This window comes from Rhinolophus sinicus, chromosome 2 (assembly GCF_057876585.1).
Source record: "Rhinolophus sinicus isolate RSI-liver-muscle chromosome 2, RSI-T2T, whole genome shotgun sequence".
NCBI lineage: Eukaryota > Metazoa > Chordata > Mammalia > Chiroptera > Rhinolophidae > Rhinolophus > Rhinolophus sinicus.
The window spans coordinates 180,275,392-180,290,721 of NC_142502.1; the positions used below are offsets into that span (position 1 = coordinate 180,275,392).

General features: G+C 38.3%; 1 pseudogene; it reads right to left on the reverse strand.

Moving 5' to 3' along the window:
• Positions 1-14,334: 14,334 nt before the first annotated feature.
• LOC109455920 (small ribosomal subunit protein eS1 pseudogene) lies at positions 14,335-15,089 on the reverse strand (annotated as a pseudogene).
• Positions 15,090-15,330: the final 241 nt, after the last annotated feature.

Consider the following 15,330-nt stretch of genomic DNA (forward strand, 5'->3'; position numbering starts at 1 on the left):
TCTATTTCCATTTTCTTGGCAGTGAGATGAGATTATTATTAATTTATGAAACCTTTCATTGAATTTTATAAAATTAATAATTAAAAAATTTACCTTAAAAATAGAGTAACATATTTTAAAAATTCTTTATTTTAACAACTCTATTTTCAAGTATCCAATCTTGTAGTTCTTTGCATTGGAAAGATTTAAACTTTGTTTACTGGACCTTATGTCTCAGCATCACTGTGAAGTTTTTCCTGACTCACCCAGTTTTTAAATGATCTTTCCCCTTTGAATATATTTTCCTCTTCTTCTGTTGTTAAATATAACATTCATAAAGAAAAATGCATTACACATATATGTACAATTTAACAATACTGGCATAATCGACCCAATACTGGGATAATCACCACCCAAGTTAAGAAGTAGTGCATTGTCAACACCCCAGAAACCCTCAATATCACAATCCCCCTGCCACCCTGGAGATAACCAGTATTCTGACTTATGTGATAACCATTTCCTTGGTTTGCATTATACTTTCACTATACTTGCATCTGCAAATGATATAGTTTCACTTTTCCTATTTTTAGACATTGTACTCATGAAATCGTACTGTATATGTCCTTTGTGTTGCAATGTTTGCTCTATATTTTTGTCATTCATATTGTTGCAGGCACCTACACTTTATTTTCATTGCTGTATGGTAATCCACTGTATGATTTCATCACAATGTAAGCATTCTTCTATTGATAGTGATTTGGGTTGTCTCCAGTTTAGTGCAGTATGACAAAGGATGCTATAAATATCCCTGTTTATGTGTCCTTGTGTACATGGATTCCTCTAAAGCAGTGGTTCTCAAAATGTGGCCTTCATATCTGACATGTCAGCATTACCTGGGAATTCATGAGACATGTAAATTCTCTGGTCACAACCTAGACCTGCTTAATCCCGACTCTGGAGGTGGGGCCTGGCAATCCAGGATCTAACTCACCTTCCAGATGATTCTGACACACATTATAGGTTCAGAACCACCTAGAATATGTCCCCAGACCTGGAAATGAATCATAGATTATTTATATCTTCAGCGTCACTAAAGTCAAACTGTTCTATCAAGTGGTTATACCAATTTACACTATTGCCAGCATCATATTTTGTTAAGTTCATGATGTGAGTGCATGAAAACTTGAGATCTTGTTATAAAATCCAAGTCTTTGAATTTCAAACAATCTCATAAAAATTTAGATGCATTATTTATTTATGCGTACTAATGCATTCTTCTTTTTCTTGACTCTGAACAAACATATACTACACAATTATTGCCATTTACCCTGGACAAAGATTAATGATTTAATCACTTTCAGCCACCATTTTGCTTTTAATTAATTTGTGAGTAGGCAATGCATGCATAGGGTGCACATTTCAAAGGTTGAAAAATATATATGCACAATAAAAGTAAGTCTCTGTTCAGTACTATCTTTCAGTCACATACGCGTATGTCCCCTCCTAGCCAACCACTGTCATCAGTTTCCCAGTAAGGATTTAAAAACAGCTTCTCTGTGCACTCATTCGAATGCCATTTAGGATTAGGGGTCCCTCTTCTGTCTTCCTGCAAGCTCCGTGGCTTGTCTTCATCATGACATTTATAACATTGAGTGGCTTATTGTTTACATTTCTGTCTTTCACTATACACTGGGATTTCCTTGGGTTTGGAGAATTGAGTTTTATTATACCCAGCTCTTTAGGACAGGCAGTGCCAGGTACAGCAAAGACAATGAATAAAAATATGACATTTAAATGAATTAAACCAGTAATTGTTTCCTTAGCTTTCTCAGGTTTGAATGTCTGGCTTTCTCAGCTGATTTTTCTTTCCCTGTGTGTCCCCCGCTGGGTGAGGTTTGTACAATGGCATCTCATGATGAATGTGGCTCTGTGCAGGTAGATAAATAGCTAATGAGCTTTGTTGACCTTTCGAGCCTGGAGGCAGGGAGACGGGCATCTTCTCCATCTCTGCCCTCCTCTGAGAGGCTGTGAAGGACAGTGCTGCCTTCCTGCTTTGAAAAGGCTTATAAATGCTCCAGGTTACAGAATCCATCCATTATCATTGATTACACAGCAACAGGACACCCATTTGATTAGGGGAAATGATTACTTAGGATTTTGTACTCCTAGAAAAGCCAATGTTTGCTGAACAGGAGTTTTAACTTTTATGCCTACATGAGGTTTCTTTTCAAACAAACCTACCAAGTTGCGTGTTTCTGAACATTCTGGGGTTCTGTCTGTCTTTGCTGGCCTCATCGTATCTGGAACTCCACTGTTTGAATTGGACAAGGAAGCATTTTAAGGCTCTCATTGAGTGGAGGGAAAGGATGCTCATTCTGTTGTCTCTGGCTACACTTGAGTGTTGAGAGATTGTCTTTCAAACTCTGAGTTTGTCAAAATAACAGCTCAGAATTATAACTAGCAGGTTATTTGATCTTTCTATCTCCGGTGTGAAGAAACCTTAATTTTGTTCTCTTGTTCTTTTTATTTTTATTATTGTGAACTTGAGAGTAGTTATCTTGAGCTGACAGTTCTGAGGAAAAGTTATTGAAGTTTGTGTTGTGTTGATACAGCCAGTAAATGGTTTGGATCTTTTGCTTTGTGCTGTGTGTGTGTGTGTGTGTGTGTGTGTGTGTGTGTGTGTGAAAGAGACGACATTGCCTGGAATTATCCTATTTTTTGTGTGCAGCATCATAAACAACATGAAGGAAAACTTTTCCTTTGTAAAAGAGTAATCCCTGGCTGGATGCTGGTAAAATACTGTTTTTAAAGTTGTCTTTTTGAGATTGATAATATGACCTTTTTTCAACGTTAGTTTTTGAATTTTTAAAGGAAGGGAGTTACCTGGCATGTTACAAAGGACACTGATTACAATGGGTCAGCAAAAATGAGTCCCATTTTTGACTCTTATAGAAGAAATGAGCTGTCATTAAACATAATGAGATAAAGTTAAGTGTGCTGTTCTGGAAAGCTTTCCAAAGTATATTGTTAGTGATACAAGCAAGGTGCAAAATATTATTTAGAAGAGAATCCTATTTATATATTTTTTAAAAAGGCATTCCTTGATCCTTAATGCCTAATTGTAATGTAAGGTGCCTAATTTTCCACAAGGATCAGACTTGGTTGGTTTCTTCTGCGTAGTGGAAATGAGACTTGGGGAAAAGGTAGGGAGAGATGGAGGAAGAGTTGCTTTTTTTAATTAAAAATTTTCTTAGTGTTTGAATATTTCTCCATGAGCTAATATCACTTTTCTGAATATATAATAGGACCATTAAATAAATGTACAAAACTACAGGTGTGTGATCCCTTTTATATGACTTTGCATGCTTTGAACTTCAGTGTCTTTCTCTGAAACAATCAATCATGATTACTTCAATAATTATTGCCTGGGTTTGTCCTGTTTCTTGTAGGTTGCATCATAAACAACATGAAAGAAAACCTTCCCTTTGAAAAGGAATGGCCTGTGGCATGGCCAGCTACTGATAAAATATTGTTTTTCAAGTTCAGTCCCGTTGAAATTGATATTATGACCTTTTTTCACTTCAGTTTTATGAAGCTACTAAGAAAGAGAGTTACTTTTTGCTCATGAAGCTGTTGTGAGGATCAAATAAAGACATTAGTAAATATTTTGAGGAAAGATACTTTGATTTTTGTGAAGAGTCCAAAGAGCCTTGCTGCCTTAAAGAACAGAGTCTGGTGAGGAAGCAAAACCATTCAAACACTTGGACTTTAAAAAGAACCTCTTCGTTTCATCTCTTCCCCTAGGGCTAAGCGTAAACAAATGTTATCTCATGGCCTTAAAGTCTAAGCACCTATTTTTCTCATGTATTTAGTGGAGATAATAATGGCTGCTTGCTTATCTGTGCTGCTTTTTCCAACAAGGAAATGATCAAAGAAATAGCAAAGATTTTAACGTTAAGACTGCCATACAGTGGGAGGGAAATAGTGGTTTTGAAGGAAGAAATGAAACGTGATCACAAGGTGCCCCTTGAAGGCTGTAACCATGTCTGATTAGTTAATCTTTATAACCCCAGTACATAGTATGATATCTGGAAAATAGTAAGTGCTTATTAAATGTCTGCTAAATAAATCAGTGAGTGTTTTGATGGATGTTCTTATCCAGCTAAAGGTTTAGGGAAACACAATAAAAATCGTAGCTCAGCAGCATAGTAATTAGCATTTCTTGTCTTTTTCTTGTCTTGCAAGTATTTGGAGGAAAAACATGGGTGGGACAGTGTTATGGACTTAATGTTCATGTCCTCCCCAGCTCATAGGTTGACGTTCTAATCCTCCATGTGATGGTATTTGGAGATGGGGCCTTTGGAGGTAAGAAGAGTTGGATGAAATCATGAGTGGGGTCCTCATAATGGGATAGTGTCCTTAGAAGAAGAGATACCAGGAGATTGTTCCATCTCCCCACCAAGTGAACAGAGGGAGAAGGCAGCCATCTGCAAGTCAGGAAGAGAGCATTCACCTGGAACGAAATTGGCTGGCACCTTGAACTTGGATTTCCAGCATCTAGAAATGTGAGAAATAATTTTTTGTTTAAGCCACACTCATATATGGAATTTTGTTGTGGCAGCCCGGGCTGACTACTACAGATGGATAGGGAGGACGTTAATTTAATATTGAAGTGCCAGCAAAATACTCTGCATAGATCATTTTATTTAATCCTCACATCTAATGCAGCATATTTATTTATTCTCCTTATTCTATTTCACCTAAAAGGAAACTGAGGCAAGGAGAGAGATGGAATAATTGGCTAGAAAATGGCAGAGCTGGGATTTCAACTGAAATCTGTCTGACTTAAAAATCCAATTCTTTCCAATATTCCATACTACTGGGGACAGTTGAAATAATTGTTTCCACCTAAGTCTTGATGCTTCACTTTTATTGTAATTTTGACCTTAGGGTTAGGTTAGATCCCCATGACATGAAAAACCGCAGTGTTCACAGGACTGTTGTCACTGTATTTGCATTATTTAAACCAAAGGCATTGCCTTTGGGATCTTGAACTATGGTTTCAAATCCACATCAGATTTGTTTTGGAGGGTAAATTGAGAGGAAGGGAGCTAATGTTATTTTTCTAAATGGTTATTGGAGCCCAACAGTACTTACTGATCATTCTTTTTCCCTCTAATTCAAAATACCATCTTTATCATAGGACTTATTCTTATATATATTTGAGGGATGATACTTTGCTCGTCTGATCTCTCATGTATTCGAATGTCAGGGCCTATCTTTAAATTTATGACTAAAAATAAATTTTAATAATACATAATTACCCCCTAATTGTTATGATTTTTAAAGTCTTTTATTCTTATGCAGTTATACTTTAAAATTGTTTCTAAATTAAAAAAACACACATACATTTTAATAAAATTCCATACATGGTAGATCCATTTGTACATAATCGACCTCTGTAAAATAGTGTCATCTTCTCTAGGAAAATAGCATTTATTCTACATTTCTTTTTTTATCCTACATAAAGTTGTGTGGTTTTCTTTATATAGGTTGTATACATTTCTTATTGAATTCATCTACAGTATTTTTTTGTTTCTGTTTTTGTTATCTTTTCTCTTTGATTATTGTAAATATAGGAAAATACTGATTTCTGAACATTTATAACTCACCATGTAATTACATTCTTTAAAATTTTACAGTCGTTTAGTCTTTCAATGGGTAGTCACATTGCACTTTATAAGGTGCCTGGCTCTGGTTTTCTGTATTCTTTTATTTAACCTGAATGATCAGAAAACAGTCTTAGTGGTGGTCAGACAGGTGAAACTACAGGAACAACTTGCCCCAAGTATCTAAAAGGTAACAAATTTAATAAGTGAATCGTCTCTCAATGTTTACCATTTAAGTTTACATAAACATTAAAAATGTTTACTTTTCTCCTACTTGCTCTTCCTGCCATATCCAAGCCCAGCTCCTGTTCTTTATCCTTGGCAAATATTCCTAATCGACCAGCCCCTTTTCGTCTGAGCTTCAACAGCCTCTACAGATAGAGCAGAAACTTTCTGTGAGAAGGCACCATAGACTCCTCTTGCCCATGTCTCAGCTCACTCACCCACCCATGTCATCCTTACCCATCGTAGGCTGGAGCTGGGCAGCCCAGGGGGCCTCTGTCAGAACTTGGGGGACTGACTGTCAGGTTCTACCACCAGTCGGCTTTCCCAACCCTCCCTGTGTAACAGACTCAGAGCAGGAGGCCAGATTTTCATGACATTCTTTCTCCAGGGATCTCCTCCCAGATTTGTTAGCATCCTTTAGCTCAGTTGATGGGGAGTCTTGCTAAAAATGGATATTCCTATTTCAATTAGATCTGATTTAACAATAAATTGTTCCATACAAACACTTCTAACAGGAAGGGGTGGTAGCAATAGAGAAGTCTCTGTAAGTGGCTAAGACAGTACCTATTGGCCTCTTCCCCAGGCGGGGGCTTCTCTCCATGCCTGGCTTCTCAGCAACCCTTCCCCCTTGTTTCTGCTTGTTATGGGTAACAAATAGTTCTTTGCTAATAATAAGGATGTTACTGCAGAGCCTACCTTCTATTTGCACACATTATTTTAATAATTACCATTTATTAGTGTCTGCTGTGTGCCTGAAAGTGTCTTAATTATCTTACTTAATCATAATAATAAATAATTGACTACCCATGCGTAAGACATTGTTCTAAGTTTCACATAAAATTTTTTCACTTGAACTTTTTAACTTTGGGACCAGGTAATCCGTATTTTCCCTCTTTTACAAATTAGGAAATCAAATTCAAGAAAGTTAAACAAGTTCATTGAGGACACTTATCTAGTAAGTGGCAGAACTAGAACTTGAATCCAGTTCTTCACAATTCCGTGTCCAACATTCATTCCATTGCATTAGACCCGCAGTTGCAGGGAACAGAGATTTTTAGGCCCTACAGAGAAAAGGTGGGTTTCCAGTGGAATGTTGGTGGAAGGGTCCTGGGACTGGGAAGCTATTGAGGGTCCAGAGCCATTCTGGGGACCACGTGGTCTCTCTTCTGTGGGGTCTTAGCTTCTTGCAAAGGATTGTTCCACTCTCAACTCGCTCCTGTCTGGCCAATGCCCTCTAGAGTTGCTAGCCTATAGGTAGTTGTTTGCCACTCTGATTGGTCAGTATCTATCTCTCCACTTGGCAAGGCCTTTAGTGATAGGCCCTCAGGTTTGCCAGCTGGCCATAGGCATCCAGCCTCTGGGTCAGGAGCTGGTGCTTCTTCAGTGAGTCGCCAGCTGTGCATAAGACCTGGCCTAGCACTACTTCTCTGCCAAGGTCTGTGGATTGGGCAGTTCTATCCAGAGGGGACATTGGCCATAATAAACACTGGTCTGGTCAGGGCAGCTGCCCTGTCTTATATAAGTCACCAAAGGAGGAAGAGTATCAATACATTAGCCATGCTTAAAACAAAGGAATTTTCTCTGAATGCATTGCTATCCCAATAGAAAACAGGTTTACGTCAAGTATCAGATAGAAACACGAATGATATAGTTCTCCTCAGATCAAACTTGGATTTATAACCTCTATCTCTGGACTAAATTCCCATGAAGTCTACTGCGAATCATAGAGGAGAGATTCTTTGGGAACTGTATGGCACCATTAGTTCTAAAACTAAGCCCCAACTCAGTTTCCATCAAAATCAGATAAATCCCAATCAGATTTTGTGGAAACCGAAGGTAAACCAATGCAGAAGCCTATGTGATCAAATCGAAACATGGATTGCATTTGGTCCCACATAGCCCTCCTGGAGAGACGGCAGAGCTCCCTGTTGTAGGACCTGCTTAGAGCCCAGTAGATGGAGGTTTGCTGGGCCAGCAACAGCCCAGGTCAGAAGCTTGGGGGTGGGAGCCTGAGGCTGGGGTCTGAATTCTAGGCCACATTGGTATGGGTCTCCTTGATGTCTTTCCTGTCAAGTTCCTGAAGATGCCAGGGAGTAACACTGTTAGCAAAACTGTACATTTTACCAAGGCAAATTGATGGATTTGCAGTTATCTAAAAGAAAGACACCATTTCTGAAATTTGTGCCAATGGACCCAGAGCAATTTTTTAACCTTAAAACCGTGCCTCTTTCCTCTTGGATTCAGTAAAAGAAAAAAAAAATCTTAGTGTTGTTCTACCCCCGCCCCCCATCTCCGCCAATGGGCTTGCATATCCCCCACCCCCATAATGCTCTAGCTTCCCTGGCACCAGAAATATTCTTTTGAAATCATAGAATTAACTACTTATTAATTCTAGATGATTATAATATAAAAATTATATAAATCAGAGAAAGAGTTAAGAATTAAAGTAACCTAAGTAAAATTTAGTGTTTTTGTTCTGTTTTGACTTTTACTAAATTGCAATGTTAGTGCTTTCAAGGACACACAGATCTTTTGGCCCCTTAGCTTTGTCACTTTGGGTCTTGAAAGCAACTTTCTCATCAACAGCTCCTAACCCCAAGATAGGAGACTTTAAATTCCCTTCTATGTACTTCTAAATAACACTAAGTGGCCTTCCCCCCCACACCCCCATCTGTAATACTTAGTCTTCGTTCCTTTTTCATGTGGTCAGCTCACATTCAGCTTGAATAGGTAGAGATTTCATTTTTTTAAAACATTTTTTTTATTAGTTTCAGGTGCACAAAACAATGTAATAGCTAGACATTTATCATTTATATCCCTCACACAGTGACAATCCCCCTCCAGATAGGGAGAGATTTCAGATGCTCATGTATGCTATCGGCATCCCTGTGATGGTCTTTCTCCAGTTGGGTGATTTGAATTTCCTCTGATTCCTCTCTTGCCTCCTATGGCAAGAGACAAATGGTTTACAATCCTGGCTGCACATTAGAATCCCCTGGGTGCTTAAAAATGCTGATATCCAGTCCCTTTTCAAAAGGTTTGGATTTAATTATATGGAGTGGGGTTAAGGGATCAATAACTCCAAAGAAGCAGACAATGTTCTTCTAGATATCTGTCATTTACCGGGGGATTTCCATTCCAAGGCTTGCTCATTTGTATCCTATTTTACCAAGTGTGAGATGAATTTATCTGAGTTAAAGAAACAACACTGTGATTAATCATGCTCTTTCATGCTGCCAACTCTCTCTCCTCCATAACACAGTGATAGACCTGCTGGAGGGGATAACATTAGAAGTTTGGCCCCCAGTTTTCCTCTGCTCAAAGGGAACCTTTATGCATCTGATGGGAGAATTAGGGCCATGGGTAGAGGGACATAGGCACGTATTTGGGACTCAGTGAAATATTGGTTGATGCTTTCCTCCTGGGCACTTAAATTCTATGTACCAGAAAATATCGAATGGCAACTTTATTTTGATTTTCTGGTTTATTAAAACAGTGACAATTAAAGAGAGAACATTACTCTAATTAAGTAATTGAATAAAATGGCAAACAGATGCACTCTGGCTGCTGTGGACAGCAGTCCTCGTTTACAATGGTGAGCACGACAAAGCCATCTGGACCTTTTTTGTATTCTTTCATCCAAATCGGTTTTTGTTTTTGAGATGTCACTCCAAGAATTTCCATACCATAAAGTCTACTGTTCCAACAGGACAAGGATTGGATGGAGAATAGTGTTCACAGTCTTATTGATGAAGTCATCTTCTTAGACATCTCCTACCTGTTGGGAAGGACCAAAGGGCCTTGCTTCACCCCTTTCTCTATTACTAGGTCATTACCTGATTAGCATGCTGATTTGATATTATGCTGTAATAATTTTCTATGTATCCTTCAAAAAGGTTCTTGTCAAAATCTGAACTTCCCATATGCCTGATTGCCCAAAAGCAGAAATGGGACAGATATTTACGTAAGGAACTAAGCAGCATGACTTCTCTCACTTTGAGAACTGCTCTGATGTGGAGCATAGTACCATCTGCTACAATAAGAGAATTAACTTCTTTTTTGAAGGGGGAAGTATCGTATGTAATCATTTGGCCTTAAACTCTTAGGAACTGTGGGGGGCAGAATGCATGTAGTGCCTGCTCACTGGTCTGATGGTTGTGGCTTCTTTGTTTTTTCTAAGCATGGAATAAATCAGAAGGAATTTTTGAATCTTCTGCCCCAAGGTACACCATGTCCATCAAATGCTTCCTTTTCTTCTACCAAGTTTTTTGTTGTTGTTGTTAATGAAACATACTCTTCTTTCCTCTAGTATTTCTTTTGCACAATTGCCTATATTGCACAATGAATACTGATTTATGTACAATTGACCCTTGAGCAACCTGGGTTTGAACTGTATGGGTCCACTTACTTACATGTGGGTATTTTTTTCAATAGAGTAAACATATTTTCTCTTCCTTATGATTTTTTAATAACATATTATTTTCTGTAGCTTACTTTATTATAAGAATACAGTATTTAATACATATAATACACCAAATATGCATTAATCATCTGTTTATATTATTGGTAAGGCGTCTGTTCAACAGTTAGGTTATTAGTAGTTAAGTTTTTGGGGAGTCAAAAGTTACAAGCTGATTTTCTACTGTTCTGGGGGTGGGCTCCCTTAAAGCCCCACATTGTTCAAGGTCAACTGTACTATACTATTCAAAGAAGAGCTACAGCCTGTTCTAATTCTGCAGTATGTCAGGGAAGCTGACACTGAGAACAGGACATCTCAGACTAGACCAACCAGAGCTACACTAAATTGTGTTAAGCCTCAAAATTTGAAATCATGGCTCTCTACATCAATGTTTACTCCAGATCTATCTCTAAGTGCTGGAATATGCTGGAACCCAAGTGAACTATGTGTGTGTGTGTGTGTGTGTGTGTGTGTGTGTGTGTGTGTGTGTGGAGGATGGTGGCGGGAAGACTATTTCACATACTATTTCTCCAAATCTTCAAGCAAGTGGAATTATCTTAAATACCCGGAAGAAATAACCCTAATAAATACTTTTTACTCTAGAAAGTGGAAAATGATTTTGGAAACTCTCTCATAGATGTATTTAATAAAACGTAAGACAGTCTGTTGTCAATCTAAGGACTAGGCAGTCATAAGGAGAGACCGAATTGAAATGAAGGTAGGAATATAAAGGGAACTCCAGCAATGAAAGAATTTTAAAAATCAAAATGTAATATTGGGACAAAAATCTGCAATGGAATGAAAAAAAGAAGTAAAATGTTAAAAATGAAATAAATCAAAGATAAATTTGAAATACTCTCTTCAAATGCAAAGAAAGGACAAAAAAAGAAACTCAATAAGAAGATAATGTGCAGGTTAGAAAGCAAAGATGCAACCCTAGAAAAACAGTTGTTCCTAAAGACAAAAATATAAACGGAACAATAGATTACAGACAATAATAAAAAAATGTATTAGACATATAATTTTTGGAGCTGAAAAGGTTACTTGTTGGCAAATTGGAAAGGCTCACTATATTCTAGGTAAATTTTAAAATAATGATTCCTTTCTACGTCTGTGACCTTGGGCAAGCTTCTTGAGTTCTCTGTGCCTCAGTTTCCTGATTAATAAAATAGGACTAATACTCGTTCAGTCTTACAGGTTTTAAATAAATGTTGGTGAGCATTTAAAATCATGGCTGAAGCATAGAAAGCAGTGCATGTCTTAAATAAAATAAATAAAAAGGCATGCACGTATTTATAGACACACTTTGTTGAGTCAGTAACTTGACATCAAGTGCTGCTCAGTACCTGGGCTATTTTGCCTCGTACCTTCATTGTGGTGATGGGCTCCTGTTCCTCTGGGACTCCATCTTGCACCACCCTCTGTTTTTGTTCTCTGTTTGGTTCTTATGTTCCTCCAGTCTCGTTTTAGCTTGTTGCCCACCTCTAATTCCTTCCACGGCTATAGAGTAATGTATCATAGGTCCCACTATCACGAGGCAGCCATCTGCCTCAAGTCCTTCTTCATGTTTCCTGTTCATTAGACTCCTTCTAGCACCATTTGTAAGTCTCCGTCCCACCTCTGAGCCATCACTTCTTCCTGTACCCTGTCACACTGCCCAGCTCACTCCTGTGGCCTGATCTGGATCCCACCTTCCTGCAAGAGCCCAGCTTATACTGATGAGAATCCTGCATATAACTTCTCGTTGACCCATTATCTATAGAAGGGTATTAGGATCAAATACCCTTTGATCCTTAAGCAGTCTTGCTGAGGGGGTCACCTAATAAGCTTTCCATGTCGTGACTTTGCTTTTGTGTAACACCTGTGCTCAAGTACTAACTGGGAAGCACTGCGCATCTCCAGAAATACTCTGGATTCAAGGCAGACCTTTACATAAATGGCTACATGGTCCATACATTTGCTTAACCTAAATTGATTTCTTCCTGTGTAAGTGATCAATATGTCAGAGGCCAAAACAAACAAGCAAATGTTATACAAAAAAACTGACTTACACAACATTGCATTGTTTTCAGTTCTTTAATTAGCTGGCTTTAAAGTCCAAAGAAAATCATAAACAACATAGAGACTATAAGACATACTATTACATTGACTTATGCTTAACCTTAAGGCAGATGATTCTGCTGCTTTTTTCTTTCTTTCTATAAAATGTACAGGAGTTCAGGAATAGCTTTGGGTAAGAAAAAGTTTAGAGGAATCATGAGAAATACTACTGGATAAATCATGGTTTACCCTTTGCGGAGTTGAGTAATGATGTAACTGTGGAAAGCTTCCGCCTAGAGTAAGTTCTTTTGTTTTTGTGTTTCTTTGCTTTTTTTTTTTTTTAATTGTTTTTTAATTAAAATATATTGGGGTGACCATGGTTAGTAAAGTTACATAGGTTTCAAGTGTACAATTCTGTAATACATCATCTATATCTCACATTGTGTGTTTACCTCCCAGAATCAGTTCTTTTTCCATCCCCATATATTTGACCCCCTTTACCCTCATCTGCTACCCCACTACCCCCTTACCTTCTGGTAACCCCCCTTACCCTCTGGTAACTAAACATTGTCTGGTAACTAAACAATATGAGTTTTTGTTTCTTTATTTGTTTATGTTGTTCCTTTGTTGCTTTCAGTTTTATATCTCACATATCAGTGAAATCATATGGTTCTCACAACCCAGAATAAGTTGATGGAAATGTGTTTTAGACTTACAGAGTTTGTAATATGTGAGTCTTCATTCCAATATGTATTTTGAACAATAGAGATGTATAATTATAAGCTTGGTGATATTTGAACCTTAATAAAATAAAGCACAGAATGATTGTGCATCAATGCAGTTCCTGATGTTGTAGAAGGAACATGTGCTTTGAAGTCAGAAGATCTGGGTTTACAGCTCAGATTTGCCACTTACCTGCTATATGATCTTGGGAAAATGGTTTAACTGGGCTTTGCCAGTGGTTCTTCAATTATAAAATGGGCACATCTCATAGGTCTTTGGGAAGATTCACTGCAAACATGTACCTATATACCAAATGTGTGCCTGGACCTGGTGGGTACTCAAGAAATGCTGAGTACCCACCTCTTTCTTCTTTGGGGAGTAAGAATGCAAAGGTGTAGGTTAAGATAGTCACTCCTCATGAAAATCTCATTTTCTGAAGTTACAACTCTAAAGCACTACCCCACTGCCAGCCATGGCATTTAAATGAGAAGTTAGTAAAAATCAAGGCATGTGTTTTGTGAACATTTGGAATATTCAAGCTCCCAAAGTAGCCTTGAAAAATTCTGAGACCAGCTTCCATTTCTGAAGGATTCTGTCCTCTTCCAGGAAGGTTTCCCTAAGCGCCCCAGTACCAGTGAAACTTTTCTTTATTCAGAAACTGTAGCTCTTGGGCACAATTTGTGTCACCCTTGGAAAACTCTTGCACTGTCTTTAAAGTATATGTGGATGACTCAGCTATGGAACTCACCAGAAAGCTCATGGCTGTCTGGGGTCTCATGCAATAGTCACTACAGCACCAAGTGGGAGAAGATCTGAGGAAGACGGGAGAGAGTTTCCAGGCTATGTGAGATCCTCGGGAGATAAATTTGCTTCACTTTGGAATATTTCCCAGGATTATACATCTTAGATGAATAGCCACATACTAAACCTCTGAATGTTTCTTCTCCCAACAAAGTATTTTTTTTAAACATCAAATGACTTTCCCATTGTAGGAAAAGCTGACTTTCTCATTTGTACATATTTTGTATACCAACCGTTCTAACAAAACCTACAAGTCATTATTACTGTGATGACTTAGCTTTGCATTCCACCTGCTCCTTAATGGCTGAGGGGCTTTAACTATTTCTTTTTTTTAAACATACCATACAGGTTTGTTTTTTTTTGTTGTTGTTTTTTTTTGTCACCATGAAAGTCTGAATTTTAAACACTTTTTTGGACTGGGGGCTCATATCTATCAGCTTATTCAACTTTAGCACCTGTCTCATCCCCAGTAGCTTGTCCAGAACTGCTCCCTTCACCACGAAGCTCCATGAGTTTTCCCAGTTCAAACTTGGGCTTCTTCAGCGTTTTGACTTTTCTAATAAAGACACATGGAGCAGATACATAGACTGGCGAGCCACTTCTATGTCCTTTCCAACGCTATCTGGGATCAGTTTACTGACCACTTCTTTCAAGTCATTTGTTTGTACCACTTGGGTCATGATTTCCATCATCTTCTTCCATATTTGGTAGACCTGTTGATGCTGAACATAAGAGGTCGTCCGAATCTGATTGTTGCATTTTTCAGTAAGACCAACACAGAATAGATGAAGCAAATAACCATCGGTAGTCATGACATCCACATGAGCTTCGATCATGGTCGGCCATTTTTTGCCCATGGAGCACATTTTGTCCCAGGTAAGATCCAGGCCATGGAAATTAGGCAGGGTGTTTTTGCCCTGAGCATCCTCAGTAATTAAATTGAATTTTCTAAATGCAGCTTCATCATTCTGCAGATCAGCTGGGCTCACTTCAAAAACGTGACTCTTGAAACCATCAGATGTGATTTTGGTTCCTTAAGTTCTCGTGACTAGTGTTTTCCCAATATTTCTTACATCGGACATAGCTGGTTCTTTCACATCACAGCAATCTTGCTTAGAAAATGGGTCAACCACATTTTCCTTGGCTCCCTTCTTGCTGCCTTTTGTAAGGTGCTTATTTTTACCGACTGCCATGGTCTGCTCAGAGAGCCAAAAGACTAGCTATTCTTTTTAAACAAATGAGTGAAATAATGTAAGAGACATTATAATAGAAGGTGTAAAAGCACTCAATATGATGCTTGGCATGGAGTGAGCACACAACCCCTTCCTGGAGAAAGTGTTCACCAGCCGGCCTGGGGTTGAGATGTGTGGTTGGAGGGTTGAGATGGGAGGACATTCAAAGGGATGTGGATGCTGTGCTGTATGTTAGACATTG